The 23,823-nt window shown below is 32.8% G+C and overlaps 1 pseudogene; it reads right to left on the minus strand.

Moving 5' to 3' along the window:
- LOC124891840 overlaps positions 1–23,598 on the minus strand; it is a 97,297-nt pseudogene extending 73,699 nt beyond the window's left edge.
- Between the last annotated feature and the right edge of the window lie 225 nt (positions 23,599–23,823).

Consider the following 23,823-nt stretch of genomic DNA (forward strand, 5'->3'; position numbering starts at 1 on the left):
TGTAGAAGTGCATAGTGCGCGTTACTAGATTCATCCTGGGGCCACTAAGATGTATCGCAACTTATGGGAAGTCTATTGGTGGAATGGCATAAAGAGAGACATTGCACAGTTTGTGGCTAAGTGTTCCATGTTCCAGCAGGTTAATATTGAGGATCAGAAGCCTAGTGGATACATGCAAGAATTCAGTATCCCTACTTGGAAATAGGGGAAAGTGAACATGGACTTTGTGATAGGTTTGCGTGGTAATTATCATCAGCATGATTTGATTTGGGTCATTGTAGATAGGATGACCACATTCGCCCATTTTTTTCCAGTTCATACCTCTTATTCTACCGAGGATTATGACAAGATCTATGTTAGAGCATTGGTCAGATAGTATGGTGTCCCTTTTTCCATTATTTCAAATAGAGGTATGCAGTTTACCTCTTATTTTTGGAAAGCCTTCATAAAGGGTCTTGGTACCCAAGCTCACCTCAGTACAACATTTCCCCCTCAGATAGTTGGTTAAGCAGAAATGACCATTCAAACTTTAGAAAATATGCTAAGAGCTTTTTTTGTTAACTTTAATGGCAGTTAGGATGACCACTTACCCTTGATTTAGTTCGCGTATAAAAACAGTTATCATTACAGTATTTTGATGGCTCAGTTTGAGCCGCTTTATAGGAGGAGATGTAGTTCTCCCATTGGTTGGTTTGTGGTAGGAGAGACTGCGTTGGCATGGCCTGACTTAGTATTTGATAACTTAGAGAAGGTTTGGTTGATTAGGGAAATGCTTAAGACAGCTTAGAGCCAAAAGAAATCGTGTATAGATGTTAGAAGAAATGATCTCAAGTTTGAGATTGGTGGTTTTATGTACTTGAAAATCTCTCCCATGAAGGGAGTAAAGAGTTTTGACAAGAAGGGAAGCTTAGTCCCTGATATGTTGGTCCTTACTTAATTCTCAACCATTTTGGAAAAGTAGCTTACGAGCTTGAGTTGCATTCAAACTTGACTTTAGTGCACCTAGTATTTCACATCTCCTTGATAAAAAAATGCATTGGTGACCCAACAGATGTAGTCCCTATTGAGAGTATAAATGTTCAGAACAATCTCTCGTATGAGGAAGTCCTAGTCTAAATCCTTGATCATCAGATTTGTAGACTAAGGAACAAAGAAGTTCCTTTGGTCAAAGTTCTTTGGTGGATCAATGCGTTGAGGAAGCTTCTTGGGAAGAAGAAGTAGATATGCGAGCCTAGTATCCTTACCTCTTCTCCACAAACCTAAACTCAGCTCAAGGTAGCAGTCTCCCTTAGATTCACTCAATTCCATGCCCAGATTACCTTTACAAACTCAGTATCAATTACTATTGCATATTATTCTCATGGTATTCATGCATTCATAAATTAGTTCAGTTATGTAATCATGCTTCAGATATGCATGTTCAGTATGAAAACTCAGTTTATCAGTAGTATCAGTCATGTGTCTTGTCCCCAAGTTCAGTTATATCTCAGTTGTGCATGTCAGCACCAGTACAGTTTCACAGTAGTCTTAGTTTAGTTAGTCTCATTCGAGTATGAATGTTCCCAAGTGGGAGATATTGTAAGACCCCGTAAAAGTCCTAGTCTAATTCAATCCTATATAGCATGAAAAGGGGGTCCCAGACTTAGTAATTTTAGCTGAGTGTTTTCTCTTAGAATTATTTTTAGTCTTCATAATTTGATAGTATTATTTTTTATTCTTTCAACTATAACATGTCAATTTTTAAGTCGATTTATAATTAGGGATGTCAATAGGTCACTTTGGGTGAGTTTTGGATTTTTTTAACGTCGTCAGAAGCTTGTTTGGGTGTCGAAAACAGTGAGTCAATGCAATCTCGATGCATCGCATCACCTATCACATTGACAAATATTGTCCCCGGCATTCAGTGCAAATTCAAGTAAGCTGACGTAAAATCAATGGGTTACGTCGGCCATCGTGTCGACCCCATTAACGAGGCACGTCGTTCTGCGCATTGTTGGGCACATTTTTCTGTAATTAACTTTGCATCAAGATGGGTAATTAAGTCAATTTCCCCACTTTTATTCAGCCCTAAAATATGAAATTAAACTATCCAAAGGGCAAAATCACTCACTTTCTCTCAAATTCTCTCAAGAACAAAACCCTAGGCCATTTAATTTCAAGTACAAGCTTCAAGAACACACCAACAATTTTCAAGAATTAAATTACCAAGGTTTGTTAGGTGTTCATCCTTGGGTTTTCTTCCACCCTTGGAGTTCAAGAACCCTTTTTTAAACTACAAGCTTATTGATTCCATGATTTACATGTTGGAATTGAATTATGTTCATGTATGTATTGATGTTTGATTTTCAAATTAAGATTCATTACAAGTTTCAAGTGACTTAATTAGCATACATGTAGTAATATATGATTCTTATGTTGAGACCTTGAATATTCAAGTTGAATGTTTTAGCCATGATGTCATGTTTTGATGATTTCTATGTTCATTGGTTTTGCTCCCCAAGTATTTGCTAGAATGCATATGTAAATTTGAATGGCGAATTCATGACATTTTATTATGTGTTCCCATTCATGTACTAGTTTATGCCGCTCAAGTGTTTGACAAAATGTCTAAATGAATGCATGGTAAATAAGTAGTTGATGTAATGCTTTCAATATTTTCTCATGTTTTTCTATTGATGATAACGAATCCTGGGGTATTAAATACCCAAAAATCTAGTTGTTTACCTAGAATTACAGTAGCTATAAGAATGGTCTCAGTAACATCACGAACAGTAGTACTTAATTAGATATAGAACTTAGTAAACTCAGTCCAGTTCAGTCAGTCAACACGATCAGAAATAGTTCAGTCAAGCCTAGTACAGTCTAGTGATCAGTTCAATGTCTATTCGGTTAGGAGTAGGATTCAACACCGAGCAAACCTAGGGATAGGGGCTCACCTTCTAGTTGAGGGTGTGACATTTAGTAATTATCCCTTAGTTCCAGAACTACGTAGCCAGCATGGGTTAAATATATCAACATGCTAGTTGAGGGTTGGTAAAGTGTTCACCTGCCAGTTGAGGGTAACACACAGTGCACCTGCCAGATGAGGGTGGTTCTTTAGCAGATCCATACAACCATTGTTAGTACCCGTGGAACGGTTCTAACACCTTTCCAACTAGGGTCACTGGTTGGACCCTAAATCAGTTTATAATCGGGGTATGTCGATTAGATGATAACTCCCACAGTTATAGTATCAGTATTTAGTACTCAGTAATCAGTATACAGTCTCAAAACATAATTTAGAACTCTGTTCAGTTTTACAGAATCAGGACTGTCAGAAATATTCACTCAGCTCAGTATAGAACTAAGTTCAGTTCTACAGAATCACGACTGTTAGAAATAATCACTCAGCTATCACTTAGTTATCAAAAATTATTATTTAGTTTCAGTATGATCTCAGATATAATATATATATATATATACATGCATGGTATTGCATAATCAGTATTTACAGTAGTTTCAGTTATACATGTATTCTCATTCAGTTATGTTCATATGATTCAGTGAGTTACCGTTCATGCATATGAGCCTATGCATTTTAGCCTCACCTTATCTAGCATACTAGTGCATTCAAATTACTAAAGCATACTCTTTATTTTGCGCTATGATGTCTCATATCATAGGTTCAGACGTACGGGCCCCTGACGGTACTTAGCAATTCAGGTTATCAGCAGCGACTACAGTGTTGAGTCTTATATTTCGAGGACAGAATTATTGTTTCAGTATTTTCAGTAGTTTAGTATGTTTAGCAGTTGGAGTTAGTTGGGGGCTTATCCCAACAACTTCCTATTCAGAAAGTTAGAGGCTTTCAGACTTGACTATTTTAAACAGATGTTTAATTTTTTTCTTATCAGTATTTTAGTATTTATATCAGTGGTTTTAGAACCTTATGTTATTTCAGTTATACTTCCGCATTATTTCAGAATTAATATTCAGTGCTCACAGAAGCTACCAGTCATGGGTTAGCTTGTGGTCTTTCGTGATCGTAAGAACCGTGTGATGTCCAGGGTACAGACTCGGGGTATTACAAGCGTGGTACCCGATCTTCCATAAATATGTAATATCAGTATTCATATTTGTACTGACTTGGTACTCGATCCTTCATAAATAAGTACTATCAATATTCATATTCGTACCGGTGCGGTACCTGATCCTCCATAAATAAGTAATATCAATATTCATATCATTACCGGCGTCGTACCAAATCCTCCATAAACATATTATATACATTTTATTAAATTCACACTATCCATCGGGATGGAATACGATGTACTAAATTTACAAGTGCACTTAAAATCATAAAGGAATTCGATTAAGTGCTTTAATTTATTAATATTTTGACCCTATCTCGGGCATTATTTCAATAATTCATCACGATCATCAACAAGTCATTCGTGGAATTAATTCAAGGAGTTATCATTACCAAACAAACCTCTCATGGGAATCCAATACATAAAGTATTTTTATCAATACCAAAACATGAATATCACGAAATAAATTACCATTTAACACTTAGGCATCAAGTCTCTATTGGAGCATTGCTTACTCATTAAATATTAAAATGTCACTATACTTTTATCAGTACCAAAACATGAATATCTCAAAATAAATCACCATTTAACACTTAGGCATGCAAGTCACTGTTGGAGTATTACTTACTCATTAATTGTTAAAATGTCACTGCCTGTTTCCATATAATATAATCATCCCACTAATTCAAGTCATGTATCCTTTAGCTATTACCATGCTCATCAATACTTGATCCTAACATGATTCTCTTCTTCATATTATTGTCCAATACATACAATTTAATATCATTATAACTCAATTAGGTTCATTACTAGAACAACGAAGAATTATCATGTCCACATACTTCATTTACAATAATTTCCTTCCAGGTACATAAAACATAATATCACAAATATCACACAACTAATCAATAATGTAGTTTTCGGGATTAAAGTTAAGTTCTAGTATCTTTACCTACCTCAACTCCATGCCCGCAGGCCTAGACATGCTTTATCCCATTAATTCTAAATTATGAAAATATAAAATAACATAATTTTCTAGTCATTAAATCTAGTCTACCTAGACTCCAAGATTTTGGGAAGCAAGCTACAACAAGGATGTTCTTTCCTTTCCTTCATGCATTAGAATAAACAATCATCTAAAAGTCAAGCAATTATAAAAGTAATTAAATAATTACTATTCAAAAAAATATCTTGGGGATTCAAACACACTAATTATACTCTTAAGTCAAGGTCTATATTATTCCCCAATTCAAATAACCACTAATTAGCTCTTTCAAGCCTAACCCAACTCCATTAATGGAGTTTTTATGCTAAAGGTCTCATCTTTATGGAACTCAAGTTTCCTAATCATGAAAATTCATAATATAGTTTACGAAATTCATGCTAGGAATCTTTAATTTAGAAATTAGAATTAGCTGTAGGTAATATTAAAATTGCCCATGACTTTTTTCCAAAAATATTCCACCATTAAAGATCTTTCTAAGGATTCTAAGATGTTAAAGGATTAAAAGACGAAAAAAATAATGGAAAAACTTACCTCTGTGAAAGAATTTAACCTTAAGCTTTGGAAAATCACCTCTTTAGGGTTGGGAAATGAAATTTGAGATTTTAAGACCTAAAATATGTCTGAAGATGATTTTAATACAACCAGAAATTTTGCTACAATGAAATCCCATTTCAGTTAGGACAATGCTTAGTAAAACAGTCATAACTTTTTACTCCGAATTAGGATTAATGAACGGTTTGCTTGTTGAAAAGAGGACTTAGATTTCTTTGATTTAGTAGGTATTGGGCCCACAACTCCTTATATTCTATAAGATATGATCGTTTGAAGTTGGCCCTAATATAAACCCATATCAAAACTTATCGGAAATAATGTTTTATACTTAACTTTATGTTAGGAATATTTTATGATCTTAATTCATACCTAAAGAACTTTAAAACTAATGTTTTTATATTAGCACTCGTGAATAACTAAATTAATCAGGCTTGAGTCTATCAAGACACATCCGAAGGCTAAAATCTTTGCCGAAAAGTTTGAGGTAATGTAATAAATAAAATTTTAGCTAATTTGGACCCAAATTAATTTGATCATGAATTTATTACGAATAATTTAGTAACAATGAATGGGTCATTATAATTGGTTACAGTTTAATTCGAGTTTAAATTCGATTTATTATGTGTATGCTTCTAAATTGAATGTTTGTTGATTGGTATTCAGACATGCTTGAAATTTATGATATTTGGATTGTTGAGATTTGTACAAATAATTATTAAAAATGTTATGATCAGATAAAATAAGCAATACCACAAAGTAAAAGAAAATAAAAAGAAGACATCAATTTATATGGAAACCCTTGATGGGTAAAATCATGGGCAGAGGAGAAGGATTTTCACTATAATGAAGAGGAGTACCATAAGGAAACAAAAGTCTCAATGACATAATTTTGTGTTACAGCGAAAATGACCCAGTGAATGCACTTATATAATATGTGCATACAAATAAATCCTAAGTCAAAAGACATATAGGTCTAGATCCCTCCGCTAAAAATGTATATAATATGTTTATGGAGGATCGGGTACTATGACGGTATGAATATGATAGTGATATTACTTGTTATGGAGAATTGGGTACCACGCCGAGAAAGTACGTGAACATAGATTGTTCCCAACAGGTCATGACTAGTTGGCCAAAAATAAGTCCCATAGCATTTGTGTATTATGTGAAGGTGTTTATTATGTTGTTTGAATTTTTTGCCCTTCATTATAATAGTCTCCTTTTGACAAAATTAACTTTTTCCCATTTTCACAATTCATTATTTAATTATTTTCATAATATTGACACCTAAAATATGTGAGATGAGGACTAAATTATATGGTAAGACTTTTTTTAAAAATTTTCAGTTAAAATATATGGCAAAAAGTAACAAAAAATTCTATAAAAATATAAGAACAAAATTGGGCTTTACAATAAACTAAAATTTGGTTATCATAAAATCGTCTTTGACAAAACCCTACATATAAATTATAAAAGGAAAATCGTGGCTTTTAATATTTCTTTGATAAGTTATAACTTTTGCCTTAATTTTATGTGTATTTGGAGAAAAAATATATATATAAAACACAATGTTACCATATCCTTGGACATGTTTCATGCTAAGATCCTATCACAAGGTTGAAGAGCTTTTTATTTTACTCCACCTTTGTGGACTTTGTATTACTTTTCTAGTGTCTTTGATTTTCTGCTTTGATAGTCATTATGGACTTACAATAATTATAGCTATTAAACGACTGTGTTTCTTTAATTTATATATACCTCCAAAAGTTTAACGACTAAGAAAATACTTCTATAATAATCAATCAATTTATAGTATAACATATCACCACAGGTTTTAGTGTTTTAAATGACTATATATCTGAACAATCAAAATTTTATTTTGTTTTCTTCTAACAAGTTACTTAGATGTTTTGGTCACACAAGTAGTGATACCTTTTTAAAAAAAAAAAAATTTGGAATATGTTCAATGTACTAACTATAAAAATGTTAGGAACTGCTAGAAAAAGATATTAGTTTTTCTTATCTTTTTTTTTGTAATAGTTTTGCACCATTGTCAACAAGAATGCTAATCGTAACTAAAAAAAATTACATAACCTATCTTAGTATTATTACTACTGTACTAATTTTATTTTCCGCTGACCATCCCAATCAATGCACTCCATAATATAGATAAATGATTCACTGTTCTTATGAATGTTCGAGAGAGGGTGGTCGAGATTAGGATAAGGAGGGTTGTATTTATTTTTGAGAATTAATTTGGATTCATTTTGTGACAATCTACTACAGATACCTATCATCGCGTAAGGAAGTTTTTAAAGCAGTGTGATGAAAAAAAAAAGAGACTTGCACATTATCTTCATCGATCTTGAAAGACATGCGATAAAGTTCCAAGAGAGGTGTTAGGTGTTTAGTATTAACTATCTTTATTTACCTCTTGTTACTAGTTGTTATAATGTTTGGAGCATATTTAGGAATAGTTAGTTGTAGATAATGTGTAGACAGTGGCCTGCACTTACGTCTAGTTAGTTGTATATTGTGTATTTAAAATCTTGCTGCCAGAGTTAATAAAATCATCTTTTTAATCTCCTTCTTTGAATCTTTATATGGTATCAGAGCCCCATAAGCTCCACTAAGTCAGATCTATTTCATTCTCTTTAATCTTCTTCATCTATGGCTCCAGTAAATAATGCTACTGATGTCAGTGGTTCTACAATTTCTACCACTACTCATGTGGTACAATTTAATCCTGTTGCTCAGTTACCTATTAAACTACAAGGTAATCTCAATTTTTCAACATGGACAACTAGTAATGCTACTAAATGGGCATCACTCATGGGACATCTTGATGGAACCACAATTGATCCATCACCTACTATTACCCAAAATGGTCTTACTATACCAAATCCCAGTTATCAGATCTTGTTCTCTCAGGATCAATTGATCCAACAAGCAATTGATCCTACAATTGATCCAACTGTTGCAGCAACACCATCTGCAAACAAAGCGTGGGAACTCCTTCACACAACCTACGGCAACATAAGCCATAATCATATTTTCAGCTTGCGAGATCTACTGCAAAATACCAAGAAGACTTCCAAAACCATTATAGAATACTTGTAGGAGGTTCATTCCCTCTCTGATGCTCTTAAAGTTGTTGGTTCACTTGCCAATGATGATGAACATATTGTCAAAATTTTAAGTGTCCTTGGCCCCGAGTATCATGAAATCTCTGTTGTAATACAAGCACAAGACTCTCCTTTGAGCTTTAAAGAATTATTTCATAAGCTCACATATCATGAGCTTTTTCTAAAACATCAATATCTAGAAAAACCATCTATGATCACAGCTGTTGTTGCTCAGAAGTTCAATACACCTCTGCAATTCAACAGGAACAATCCTCACTTCAACAATAAACCACGGAAACCATCGCAGTCTCAATAATGGAATTCTAACAATCAGCAATCAAATTCCAACAATTAGCAAAACAGGCTCGCTCCAAGTCACACAATCATTTTGAAGCTAAGGCTAACTTTGCATCTTTGCAACATTCATCTAGAAACTCTTGCGTTTTAGACTCTAGAGCAACTCACCATGTCACTGTCGAACCTCACAACCTTGAAGACTATACAGGAACTGAAGAAATCTCTATGGGTGATGGTAAAACCATTCCCATCACTCATGCTATTTCAACTCAAATTCAGGCATCTAAATATGCTTTTAAGTTTTCTGACACACTTTGTGCTCCATTAATAAAAAATAATCTCATCTCTGTTGCTAAGTTTTGTCAAGATAACCTCACATTCATTGAATTTTTTCCTTTTACTTTTGTTGTGATGGACTTGCATACTTTAAAGCTGTTGGTACAAGGACGAAACAAAAATGGACTATGTGAGTGGCCATATTTGCCATTCCACTCATGGAGATATAAGATAGGGTGGATTCACATATTAAATACTTCAAATTTCTGGATTGATGGTTAGACAATCCAACATTTCTAAACACAGTGGAGACTTGCTGGCAAAATCCTTGTACAGGTACACCTATGTGATGATTTCAATAGAAGTTGAAGAGATTAACTGCAACTCTTAGTCATTGGTCAAAAATAGAATTTAGTGACATCTATGCTAATGTAAAGAAGTATGAAGAGAAAGTTAAAGAAACTGAGGAATAATTGATCCTAAACAGCACAGATGGGAATCGATAGGAGTTTCACAGGCTGCAGGCTAAATACATCAGACATCTCAAGGTTGAGGATATTATATTAAGACAAAAATCTCAATTGCATTGGCTTAAATTTAAAGATGCAAATTCCAGATACTTTCATGCTCTTATCAGAGGGAAAAAAAGAAGAATGTTTATTCACAAAATCAAAAAAATGAGGAAGAGGAATGGATTCAAGGTGATGCTGATATTGTTGTTACTGCATGTCAACACTTCCAAAATATGTTTACTGGGAAAGCTAAAAATGTACAGGAAGAGATATTAGTCAATATTCCTAAGTTAATATCAGATGAGCAAAATGATACTCTGCAGGCATTCCCTACTCTAGAATAATTGAAGAAGGTTGTGTTTTCAATGAGTGCTCACTCAGCAGCTGGTCCTGATGGTATGAATGGGAGGTTTTTCAGTCTTGTTGGCACATCATAAGGGAGGATCTTCTACAAGTAGTTATAGCTTTCTTTTTTGTTCATAGTATGCCTAAATATTTCTCCCACACCTGTCTAGTCCTACTTCCTAAAGTTACTCACCCCAAGAAACTCTCTGAATATAGACCTATTAGCTTGAGTAACTTCACTAACAAGGTCATTTCTAAACTCATCTATCTCAAAATTTCCCCCATCCTACCTTATCTTATATCTGATAATCAATCTGTCTTTGTGAGAGGTAGGAATATAGCTAAGAACATTATGCTTGCCCAGGAGATCATCAGTGGAATTAAGAAACCAGTGGTAGGAGGAAATATGGTTATTAAACTTGACATAGCCAAGGCCTATGACAGTGTGTCTTCGTCTTATACTTGCCTTGTTCTGACAAGATTTGGATTTGGTGAGAGAATTATTAACATAATTTGGAGGATTCTATCATACAACTGGTACTCTGTGCTAATAAATGGTACCAAACATGGTTTCTTCCACTCTACCAAGGGATTGAAGAAATATGACCCCTTCTCTCGTATTTTATTCATTCTTGGGGCTAAAGGTTGTCAAGAGCCCTAAATACACTGCACCATCATCCTCAGTATTATGGTTTTCGCATGGAAAGACATGGCCCTTAGATTAATCATCTCAGTTTTGCTGATGACATAAGCATATTCACTACTGGTAGAAAACAAACCCTCAGACTACTTATTAGTACTTTGGCTTCTTATGAAATAGTATCAGGCCAAATGATCAACAAGGACAAGAGTCATTTTCTATTACCAGATCAAGCTTTTCCCTCCACTATTGCAAGGGTTAAAGTTGAAACTGGTTTGTAGCATAAACACATCCCCATCACATACCTTGGATGCCCAATCTATATTGGTAGACAAAGAATCAGTCATTATGCTGGGTTGATTAGTAAAGTTGCTTCTAGAATATGAGGTTGGCACTCCAGATTGCTTAGTTATGGTCGTAAATCTATCTTGGTGAAACATGTCCTACAATCAATTCCCATTCATACCCTTTCAGCATACATATCCCCTAAAACTATTTTGAAAAACCTTGTTAGCCTGTTTGCTGATTTCTTCTGGGGATGGAAAGACAACAAGAAAAACTATCATTGGACATCTTAGAGACACCTTTGCTTCCCTACTAATGAGGGAGGAATTGGTATCATACACATTGCTGCCACTTGTAGATCTCTGCAGTTGAAGCAATGGTGAATCTCAGGACTAGAAACACTCTTTAAGGAAATTTCTTTCTAGCCAAATATTGTCAGAGAGTTAATGCTATGGCCAGTAGAGGTTGAAATGGGCAATCACTGATATGGAAGGCAATGATAAAACACAAGAAGGAAGCTGAATATCATATGTTCTGGAGAATTAGATCAGGTACATACTTCTTTTGGTGGGATAATTAGTCTAGTCTAAGACCTCTACATAACTACAGAGCTAATGGTATTAGATCAAACAATGTTAAGGTTGCAGCATACATAGCTGAGGGTGCATGGAATGTGCAAAAATTAACTAAAATTCTTTCCCCACAACTCTACAAGTTATCCTCAAAGTCTCATTTAATTTAAAAGATAGAGCTGTTGATTTTCCAATTTGGACACTGAATACAAGTGGAGAATTTAGTTATTCTTCTGCCTAGGGACTAAGTAGAGAGCACAGAGACAAAACCATGATAAATACTTACGCCTAGCACAGGTTGATCCCTTTTAAATGCTCCTTCCTTCTTTGGAGATTTCTGAGAAGGAAATTGCCTACAAATGACAAACTCACCCAGTTTGGTATTTCTCCTGCTACCTATGGTTGTTGTTCTGCTTCTAGATGGGACACCATCCCATATACCTTTGTCAATGAAACCTTTGCTAATCACATCTGGCATTATTTATCTTCCTCTTTGGGGATGATTCATGACACAACTTCACTTAAAAATTTAATGTTGAAGTAGTGGAGTTCTAATGTTAATAATGGTGCTCATAAGTTGGTGATGCAGGTTGTTCTCATTATTATCTGCTTGAATTTCTGGAAAAATAGATGTGTTGTCAAGCATGGTGGAAAACAGCCTCAATTGGCTAGAGTTAAATTTCTCATCTACAAGGACATCAATCAGTTATTACACATTGGCTTCCCATACATTCCTTGGCTACTGGATGGTACTATTTGATTGCATATGTTGAGAAATATAGATAAGAGACAAAAGTAACAACTGTGTATTGGTCTAAACCACCAGCTAATATAATTAAGTTGAATTCTGATGGTAGTGCTCTCACTAATCATGGAAAGATTGGAGCGGGGGGGAGGGCTCATTTCTTATTTATGCCTATGCTATACCTTCGGGCCAGGGGACCAACAATCAAGCAGTAATAGAGGCTGTTGTCTGGGGACTATCTTGGTGTCTGAGGAATAATATTCAATATATTATATTGGAGGTGGACTCTAAACTCTTGGTCAAGTGGATAAGAGAGAAAATACCAATCCCATGGAAACTATAACCTCTAATTGAGTCCTTGCTTAAACTCATTGCAAAGTTCCAATTGTGTATCTGCAGACATATTTGAAGCCAACCTTGTAGCTGATGCCTTATCCAAAGTAAGTCATCTGTCAGATCAACTTCAGTATTATTTCCATTGCTGTTACCTTCCCTTAGAAGTAGCAGGTTATTTTCATCTAGACAAACTGGGCATGCCAACTTTTAGAAGAAGAAAGTTGAACAGGTTACATAAACCACCTTAGAGCAATCTTAGTATACCACAGAGTTAGGTAAATATTCTTGGTACATTTCATTTGCTGTAGTTTGCAATTTATCTGAAACCATAGATTGGAGGTCAGGTTCCCCCCCCCCCTATGTATAGCTTCTTGTGATTAATGATAAGGCTTGGGGGTGATGCTCAGCCCCTAAAATTTATTAAAAAAAAATATTTGCCATCCAGGAAACCCTTCATTCACCTTGCCTCAATAAAAGCCCCACTCCAACTTTTGCATTGTCGTTTAGGTCATCCCCAATCTAGAATTTTAAATTTTATTTTAAGGAAATTTTCTTTACCTGTTGTTGCTAGCAAAGAAAAGTTTGAACTTTGTAATGCTTGTTCTTCTAATAAAGTGCATTATTTTCCATTCCAACGACTCACCTTGTCCCATAATTTTTCTCTCCAGATTATCTTTAGTGATTTATGGGGACCATTTCCCATTTTATTACTAGACAAAGAGTTATATTATTGCATTTTTGTTGATCCGTATACCAAATATACTTGGTTGTATGCACTTAAAAATAAAAGTGAGGTTGCATCAATATTTCTAACGTTTCATCCTTCAGTAGAAAATTTATTCAAAACAAAAATTTCTTCACTTTATACAGATGGAGGGGGTGAGTTCATCGGTCTTCACCCCTATCTTCAAAAACATGGCATGGAACACTTAATTTCTCCTCCCTACACACCATAACGTGTTGCCATAGCTGAACATCAACATTGTCATATTCTTGAAACTACTAAAACCCTTCTTTATAAATCATCCTTACCCTCTAAACTTTGATCTTTTGCCTGTCAATATGCAGTCTACCTTATTAATTAACTTCCCACTCCCATCCTCAATAATGAGTCACCCTACCAAAAATTATTTGGTCGATCTCCTGACTATCACACATTAAAATTTTTTGGTTGTCTTTGTTACCCATGGCTTAAACCTTATACCCAAAATAAACTTGAACCCTGGTCCACCCTATGTGTGTATTTAGGTATCTCTCAGACTCACCATGCTCACATGTGCTTTGACCCCGTCCAGTCCAAAATTTTCATCAGTCGCGATGTTCAATTTTTTGAAAAAGAATTTTTTTTGAACAATCATCAGTCGCGATGTTCAATTTTTTTAAACAATTGTTCATCCATTTACGAAAATATACTTCCCAATTAAGTTGGGAAGTTACTGACTCCAAAGAGGACAGTCCAACAATAACTCAAACTACTCCTCTCTCTATTCCATCCGTTATTTTAGTCCATGTAGAGTCCAACTCCAACAATAACACCTATTCCCCTAGCAATGATCACTCCAATAGCAACAACCAAGTACTAGTAGCTCTAGAGATATCAGGTAATACACATCTCCATGTTCCTTCTTCTAATCAACTTCCTGCACCTTTTTCTCGACACTGCTACACCTAAACCTTTGCTCACATACCATTAATGAAAAATCACAAACCTACAATCCTACCAACCAATCCTAACCACTAGTGAAGCCACTCCTCAACCCCTGCCAACCCAACAAGGTTCAAATCCCACAAACCAATTACTTGATCCCTCTCCTTTAATACTTTATGCCCCAATTCCACCACCATCTTCAAATATTATTATAACTCAGTCCTAGAATAATATCTTGAATCCTAAAAGTAAACTTTCCTTTCTGCCCCATTTGACACCTACGCCTGTAACCTTCAAAGAGGTTGATAAACATGAAGAGTGGAGACAAGCGATGAAAGTAGAATATGATGCTTTAATAAAAAAATCAGGCTTAGGAACTTATGCCGCAAAATATGTCAACAAATGTTGTGGATTGCAAATTGTTGTATAGGATCAAGAGATAAGCAGATGGTTCTATAGATCGTTTCAAAGCTTATTTAGTTGCAAAAGGGTTTACACAGTATCCTATATTAAATTTTCATGAGACATTCAGTCCTATTGTTAAACCAATAATCGTAAGATTGGTGCTATCTATACCTATGCAACACAATTAGCCAATCCATCAACTCGATGTCAATATTGCTTTCCTATAAGGATAATTGGATAAAGAAGTTTTTATGTCTCAACCCCGAGGCTTTATTAATCCCTAATTTCCAACTCATGTATGCAGACTAAATAAGGCTATCTATGGCCTCAAACAAGCACCTCGGGCTTTGTATAATGCTCTGCATGAACATTTGCTTAAACTCTGCTTTGTCATAACAGAATGAAATACCTCTTTATTTATATAGAAGCATTTAGCTGTAACTATTTATGTGCTTGTCTATGTTGACGACATCATAATCACTGGAAACCATCCATACATGATTAAATTTGTCATCAATTCCTTGGCAGAAAGAATTTGCTTATGTCTGTGATCAGGTTCACGCTCATCGAGTTCATGTTACTCATACTCATGCTTGTGATCAACTTGTTGATACCTTCACCAAGCCACTGCCTAAATCAGCCTTTATTAGGTATTGTTCCAAGTTAGGAATTGTTGCTCCTTACTTAACTTGAGGGGGTGTATTAACTATCTTTATTTACCTCATGTTACTAGTTGTTATAATTTGATTAAGTCTCTGATGTTTGGAGCATATTAAGGAATAGTTATCTTTAGTTAGTTAGCTATATATAATGTGCAGATAGTGGCTTGCACTTTAGGTCCAGTTAGTTGTATATTCTGTATTTAGAAGCTTGCTGCCAGAGTTAATAAACTTATTCTTTTTATCTCCTTCTCTAAATATTTATATTTAGCGGTGCCCCTGTGATATACATTAAGGTAATTGAGGACATGTATGATTAAGACCTAGTAATAAAAATGGGAGATGGCTCAAAATACTTTTCTATCAAGATAGGTTAAACTAGGAGATGGCTCAAAATACTTTTCTATCAAGATAGGTTACACTAGGAGGTTGCTCATAACACATCTTGATCAGGATAGGGTAGCATTAGATATCAACCATTATCCTACTTTTATTTTCCTTAGTGATGGTGGAGCTGACACAACATATTTTAGGAGCACTGACATAGTATGTGTTATTAGCAAATGAAATTGCATTGAACATTGCACACATAGTTATTCCTTGAGAAATACCCTAAAAATTAAAGGCTTCAGTTTAACAGGACTAAAATAGAGTACTGGAGAGCAAGCTTAGTGATATTACACATGATAGAGGGAAAAGTGAAGATTGATACACACTCATTCCCAAAAGGGAATTTTCAAGTGGCTAGGGTCTATAGTAAAAAAAATAAAGAGATTGATGATGCCATCATACATCATATTGGAGTGGGGCAGACAAAATGGATAGGCTCACGTTCGACGAATTGGTAGATAAGAATATGTCATGAAATCATAAAGGTAGGTTCTACATAGTGATGATTTGACATATTTTATTATATGGGAGACAGTGTTGGCACACTAAGAATGCATACATTTTAGAAATAAAGAAGCTTAGGTGGATATATGGACATACAATAAGAGATAGAATTATTTAGGAATGATGTATATAGTTATACATAGTAAGATTGGTGTGACCTACATAGAATACAAAATGAGGAGAGAAAGACTAAGATGTTTTGGGCATGTGAAAAAAAGATGCGTGAATTTACCACTAAGGAGGTGTGAGAGGCTACCAAAAATAGTTTATAAGAAAGGTAGAGGTAGGCTGATGAAGAAATGGGGGAGGAGTGATTAGACAATGCATGATACATTTTCAACTTACTAATTAAATCGCTATTGTCATAATAAATAATTTGATAAAAAAGGGTAGCCCGGTGCACTAAAGCTCTCGCTAGGCGTAGGGTTTGGGGAAGGGCCCCACTACAAGGGTGTATTGTACGTAACCTTACCTTGCTTTTCTATCAGAGGTTATTTTCAAGGCTAGAACCTGTGACCTCCTGGTCATATAGAAGCAATGTTACCAGTTACTCAAAGGCTCCCTTTACAATAACTAAGTTGATATGAGCAGGGGTGGCTCAACAGTATTGGGGGCCTAAAGCCAAACTTCGATGAGTGACCTTTGATATTTTTTTTAAGAAAAAAAATTATATATTATATAATTTTTATTTAACATGTATTTTTCTAGCTTTTTGAGAAGCAAAGTTACGAATAAATATCTTATAATCAATTTCTTCTAATAATTCTCTTTCAATTGATAATATACCTAATCCACTCAATATCGCTTGAGACATTGTCGATCTCAAGTAAGATTTTATCAATATTAATTTTGAAAAACTTCTTTCCGCTGAGCAAACTATTACAAGAACAATAAACATTATCCTATAAGCAATACAAGCATTCGGAAAACAATCATGTCTTTATTTTTGATCGAGTATATCAATTAAAGTATTGTCATCTACTTGTACTATCACCCTTAATGCTCTTAACTCCAAAAATAATTCTAAACCATCAATATCAGAATGATTATTGTATTTTAAAGAACATTCAAGATTAAGACAATGGTTTTACAAATTTGCATCATCTAGTGATCTCAATTTTTTTACCACTAAATATAAATTCAAAAATATTTTCATAAGATTCAAATTGTTCAAATCTATTTAGAAGAGAAACAATAGCTTGGTCTACTATATATAAGAAGTACTCAACTCTAAAAGATTCTACGGGAGACCTTATGAATTCATTATTAACAGTCTCATCAAATTATTTTTTCTATGTAGTACACGTTTTGTACAAAATTCAGGTTCTACATTCATCTCAAATGCAATTGTTTTAGTAGAAATCATAGAACCTACAAATCTTTGCTCTCTATATTTTTTTAAAAAGGAAATTAAACCCCTTAATTGATCCATAGCAACATCAATATGCTTATCTTTTGATTGCAAGGATTAGCTAACTGAATTAACTGAAATAAAATATCATGCCAAATAGTCACACCCAATAAAAGTTCAAAATTTTCAAGTTCATATGTTGCTCAGCAACTAGCTTCAAATTTAGTTTTTGGATCCTCGCTAACTTCTGCTAATTTCAGTAAAGCATATTTTATTTGTGGAGTTTGAAATCTTGTGGCCTTAAATACTTTCAATACAATTTTTTCATCGCGTTTGTGACAATGATTTAAGAGATAGGTCAGGTACACTATCTTTTAAAGTTTTCCATTACTTAGTAAAAGAAGAAAATAATATATATACGTTGTACCACTCCAAAAAATGAAATAGCCTTTGTGCAAGAATTAACATCACAAAGTATTAAATTTAAATTATGACAACTGCATGGAATATAAAATGATCTAGGATGTATATCTAAAAGTTATTTTTGAATTCCTTGGTGTTTTCCCTTCATATTAGATCCATTATCATATCTTTATCCTATTAAATTATCAATGTCAAGTCCAATATTTTTAATTTCATCTACAATAACTTCAAAAAGGCCTTTACCACTTGTATCATCCACTTTTAGAAACTCTAAAAAATACTCAATAACTTTTATTGGAGCTGCTAAAATATCCACACTTCGCAATATCAAAGCCATTTGTTCTTGATGACTAGTATCCGGAGTGCAATCAAGTATAATTGAAAAATACTTTGTTTCTATAACTTTTTCAATAATTTTATTTTTAATTTCACTTGCCAATAAATTTATTAACGCATGTATATTATGTCCTGAGTAAGGATTGTGAATTTCGTCATGTTTAATTTGTCGAATATGCCCTTGCATGATTGGATCAAGTTCAGCAATCTTTTTATTATAATTAAGGAAAATCCATTATTCTCTTGATAAATTTTCTCATTTTTCCCCTACATGTCAAATTACTTTTTTCGAGAGTTTTTATTACGACAATAATTCTTGATAATACATTTTTTCAGTGTTCTCTATCCCTATTGATTTGATCTTGAACATCTTTATCAATTATTTTATTTTTCTTCAATCTTACTGCTAAATCAATCCATGAACCCATATTTATAATATGTTCTTTGATATCCCATGAGCTTTAAGTTCAGCACTAAGGTTTCTCCATTCTCTACTACCTTCACTTTCTAGTTTACTATTACTAATATTAGAATTTGTATTAAACAATTTACAACAAAAATAAAATACTTTATCTAAATCTCTAGAATAAATTAACCATTTTTCTTTCTTGCCTTTCCCCATTTTCTAAAATTTGAAAATAGTGGACATTAGAAAAATGTCTTGATAATTTATCATTTGGAAAATTTGTATCACTAATTCTAATTGGTCCCTTTTCCACTAGTAAGTCCCTCAATTTTGTATCGATATTGATCCATTGACTAGGATCATATATATTTTTAAGAATAAAATTATTTGATTCATTAAGTTCTTGATTTTCTTGAGGAACTATATTAGATTTCTTATTAATTTTTCCTCTTAATTTTGAATATTATTACTCCTATCATGTAATTCAGCTAAATTAATAACTTTATCATCTTGATAACATTCTCCGATATTTTCTAATTCAGTTATCTTATTATTTATTAAAAATTTATCTAAACCTTCTTTTTGAGATTCTACCAAAATTTCAATTCATTTTTTTTTAAGTTTTGAAGCACTGGATTCATATTTTCTTGTTGACATATTTAAATTTTAATAAATAGTAAAAGAATAATTTATATCTACTCAACTAAAATTTTTAAAAATATCAATAAACAATAAAATATGTCTACCAAATATCAATTTATGCTTGAACAATTATTTAAAATAAAAAAAATAAAATTAAAATAATAGAACCTAATTTAATAACTTGATCTCAAAATATTATCTTCAGTCTTCAAAAACTATCAACAGTCTTGATATTTAAGAAAAAATTGAAATGAATAATAATAATGTGAAAAAGATCTCTTGAACAATTGAAGTTTGAGGATGTAAGAATTGAAAAAAAAAAAGAGTTGAAGGTAAATAAATAGAGAAGAAATAGGATGAATATCAAAATATGTACGTTAGTTTCATTAATCAAGAAAAGGAAAATGAAAGATCTCATTTTAATTGGAAAGATACAAATAAAAAGTTGTAATTAATTTTTATTCTTTCTTCCATATTTTTTTTTATAAATATGTATTTTGCCTTTTTTAAGACTTAGTCGAATCAAATTCTTTAAATGTGTATTTGCCTTTTAAAAGTTGTTCCTTTTTGAAAGAAAAAACGTTTGAGGAGTATTAATAGGGCGGCCCTTTTACTCTTCTTTAAGCCAATTATAATTTTTGCTTTTCTTAAGAAAAAAAGGTTTAACTATTCTTGGTACAAATGGGGCCCCTTTACTCTTTCCAAGTTTTAAAGAAATTAAACATATATATATATATATATATATATATAAATGTAAAGGGTGCCCCCCAAAATTGGGGGCCTAAAGCAGTGTATTAAGTTGCTTGACCAAAAAGTCAGCTCTGGATATGAAACCAAAATAAATCTGTAGCAATATTACCTTCTCAATAAAGATATAACTTAAGTACCTGTATCACAATTTATCACTACATTTTTAGTAGTTGTATAATATGAAATTAATAATTTTTTGACAAAACATCATAACAAGACATGTATGTAATCATATTTTCATACACTTTCTACAAATGCTACTTTTATTTGACAATAACTTCATAATATGTATACAATGGTTAAAAAAAAACAACCATGTTTTTAAAATTAAGGAAGAAACTTTAGGACATGAACCATTGCAATCATAGTCGATGTTATTCATATTCATATTTAAATTATATTGTTGAAATATCTAAAATAGTGAAACAACTAAACTGAATATTTATATTTGTTTGAACATTTCTATGATCTATAAGTTTTCTCTTTAATATTATTTGCACAATAACACCAAATGGTAGATCCAAAAGTAATTTTTAATTAAGTGAGAAAAAGTAATACTAACTTAGTTGATTGTGTACAACTGTAAACTATAATAATTATAAGTAGAAAATTATATCCCACTAAAGAAACATCCCTTTCTTTCCTGACTTCAAACTTTGATTTAGGAGCAACTTAATATAGTTGGTTTCCTAAATCAAAACTTTAAACTGAAGCTTTAAAGAAAAAAAAAAGTATTTTTATATTTTCTTATTTGAATTTTATTTCTTTACTTTTTGCGATGCAAAATTATGAAGAAAATTATTTTATAATCAATTACTCCAATAATTCCTTTTTAATTTATAGTTTATACCTAAATCATTCAATTTCTAGATGTTGTTGATCTTAAATTAAAATTATTATCAAATAAATTTTAAAAAAAAAATTTGAGACAATTGTTATAGGAACTCTATAAGTAATATATACATTTAGAAAATAATTTTAAAAATTATAATATTAAAAAATTTCTTAACTTTCAACTCACTTTATCCGACTTTAACTATTGTTTTAATTCCTTTTATGTCCATTAAGCAAAACAATAAATTAAAGGTGTAGTTTATTAAGTTACTCCTATTTATTCAATGTGTCTTTTAGAATCTAGAAATATTAACAAGAGATTTCTTTACAATGTATCTTTTAGAGTCTAGACGTATTAAAAAGAAATTTCTTTAGCATTAAGGATAAAGTTGAAATAACTTTTAACTTTATTCTTGAATTCCTAAATGAATGATTTTTAAGATAAAGTGACATTAAAATGAAAAAGAGAAAATATTAAAAAGCACTCAATATTTTTTTATGAAAATACTTTACTAGATTATAACCTTAATTTTTAATAAGTTGGGGGCCTAAAGTTTTGCTTCACTTTCTATAAGTTGAAGCCAACACTGCTTTGATTATTGGTTGGATTTAAATGTTTAAATGATATCCACCCATCTTGATCTTAACAAATAAGACACTATATAATGATCCATACTGAATCGTATAAATATTTATCTATCCACTAATGAATAATTATTTACTCAAAAACATTCATATTTAATAATTTTGATACTATTTTACAAAGTATTATCTAATTACTTGGCTCACACGTGCAATGCACGTGACGCTAAACTAGTAATTATGAGTTTGTATAAAATATCTATGTACAGAAAAAATAGGCAATCACAAAAATAAATATAGTACATTATATAATTTGAATTTAAAGAAAATAAATATACAAAACATAGAACATAGGTGAACAGATTGAAACCTTGAAATGCTAATGACCTAATGATAATTTTACTCGGACTCTCCAAATATGCTACTGAGTAAATGTTGGGTCTCCAAAAGTTGTGACTTTTCAAGGATAAACTAATTGAGAGTCTTACTATAGTCTCTGGTATCTATTTATAGTTTAACTTATATAGGCTGGTATCTATGTGTATCAAAAATTATTTAGGTGAAATTAGAATATATATGTATAACCTATAACAAATGTATATTTTTTATGTATTCCCTACTTGTTCTTATTATCAGTCATGCATGTTATGTTGGTGAAACGTTGCACAGTCTGTGTTTTATTTTCACTATAATTGAATGTTGATTTTATGAGTACACAATCCATATGCTTTTTTCTCCAGATAATAGCTTTATCCAAAGATGAGTTTCACCAATCCTGAATAAAATGATGAGATAAATCTAGGTGTTCGATATATGGGCTTGAACTCTGAACAAAATAATGGATGAGAAATGTATGCTAGGAAGCCTTAAAACAAGTGTGCAAAGAGAGCTGAGAAGGAATGGTCTCCTCAGAATTCCAGTACAAAATCTTGGGGAAAGTAGAAGACTAAGACTTGGGGTCATCCAGATATTTTTGATATATCGAGAGAGCACAAAAAATTTTGGATTGGGATGGGGTTCTAGATATAATTGGTATGCACCTAATGATCCTCAAAACTTACAATTCTGCAATTGCATGATTGATTTTTTCCATCGACTGCTCTAGTTCCTTCTGCTTGGGAGAATGCTTGGGCTTGGTCTGCTAGAGCTGCCTCAGCTCATTACAAGAATACTTCCTCGGATACTGATGTAGATAAGGCCGGTGAACATGATGTTGAGGATAATAAATTGGATGAGCATGATATTGATGATGATAAGGCCGGGGTTCTTATTTTCTTTTTATCTTCAAACACCCATAAAATGAAGACAAAAGTTATCAGTGTTGATAAGTAAACACTTTTTTTCTTTTATAAGTTATAACTTTTGCCTTTATTTTATGTGTATTTGGAGAAAAAAATTAGAACCCTAACCTTATCATCATCAGCATCATGTTCTTTCAATTCATTATCCTCAGCATCATGTTCACTGGCCTTATCATCATCAGCAACCAGGGAAGTATTCTTGGGATGAGCTGAGGCAGCTCTAGCAGACCAATCCCTAACATTCTTCCGAGCAGGAGAAACTACAGCAGGCGATGGGAAACCTCCATCATGCAGCTGCGACATTGCATTTTTTTTAGGATCATTAGGTGCATACCAGTTATATCTAGAACCCCATCCTGATCCAACATTTGTGTGCACTCCCGATATATCCAAAACATCTGGATGACCCCAAGTTTTAGTCTTCTGCTTTCCCCAAGCTTTTGTATTGGGATTCAGAGGATACCATTCCTTCCTAGCACTCTTTCCAACCTTAGTTTTGGGCTTTCTAGCATACACTTACTATCCATCATTTTGTTCAGAGTTCAAGCCCATATATCGAACACCTAGATTTATCTTATCATTTTGTTCAGGATTGGTGAAACACATCTTTGGATGAAGCTGTTATCTAGAGATAAAAATATATGGATTGTGTACCCATAAATCAACATTCAATTATTGTGAAAATTAAACATAAGCAGTACAACGTTTCTCCAACATAACATGCATGCCCAATAATAAGAACAAGTAGGGAATACATAAAAAATATACATTTGTGATAGGTTATACATATATATTCTAATTTCACCTATATCATTTTTGATACATATAGAT

Source organism: Capsicum annuum, unplaced genomic scaffold (genome assembly GCF_002878395.1).
Source record: "Capsicum annuum cultivar UCD-10X-F1 unplaced genomic scaffold, UCD10Xv1.1 ctg4117, whole genome shotgun sequence".
Taxonomy (NCBI): Eukaryota; Viridiplantae; Streptophyta; class Magnoliopsida; order Solanales; family Solanaceae; genus Capsicum; species Capsicum annuum.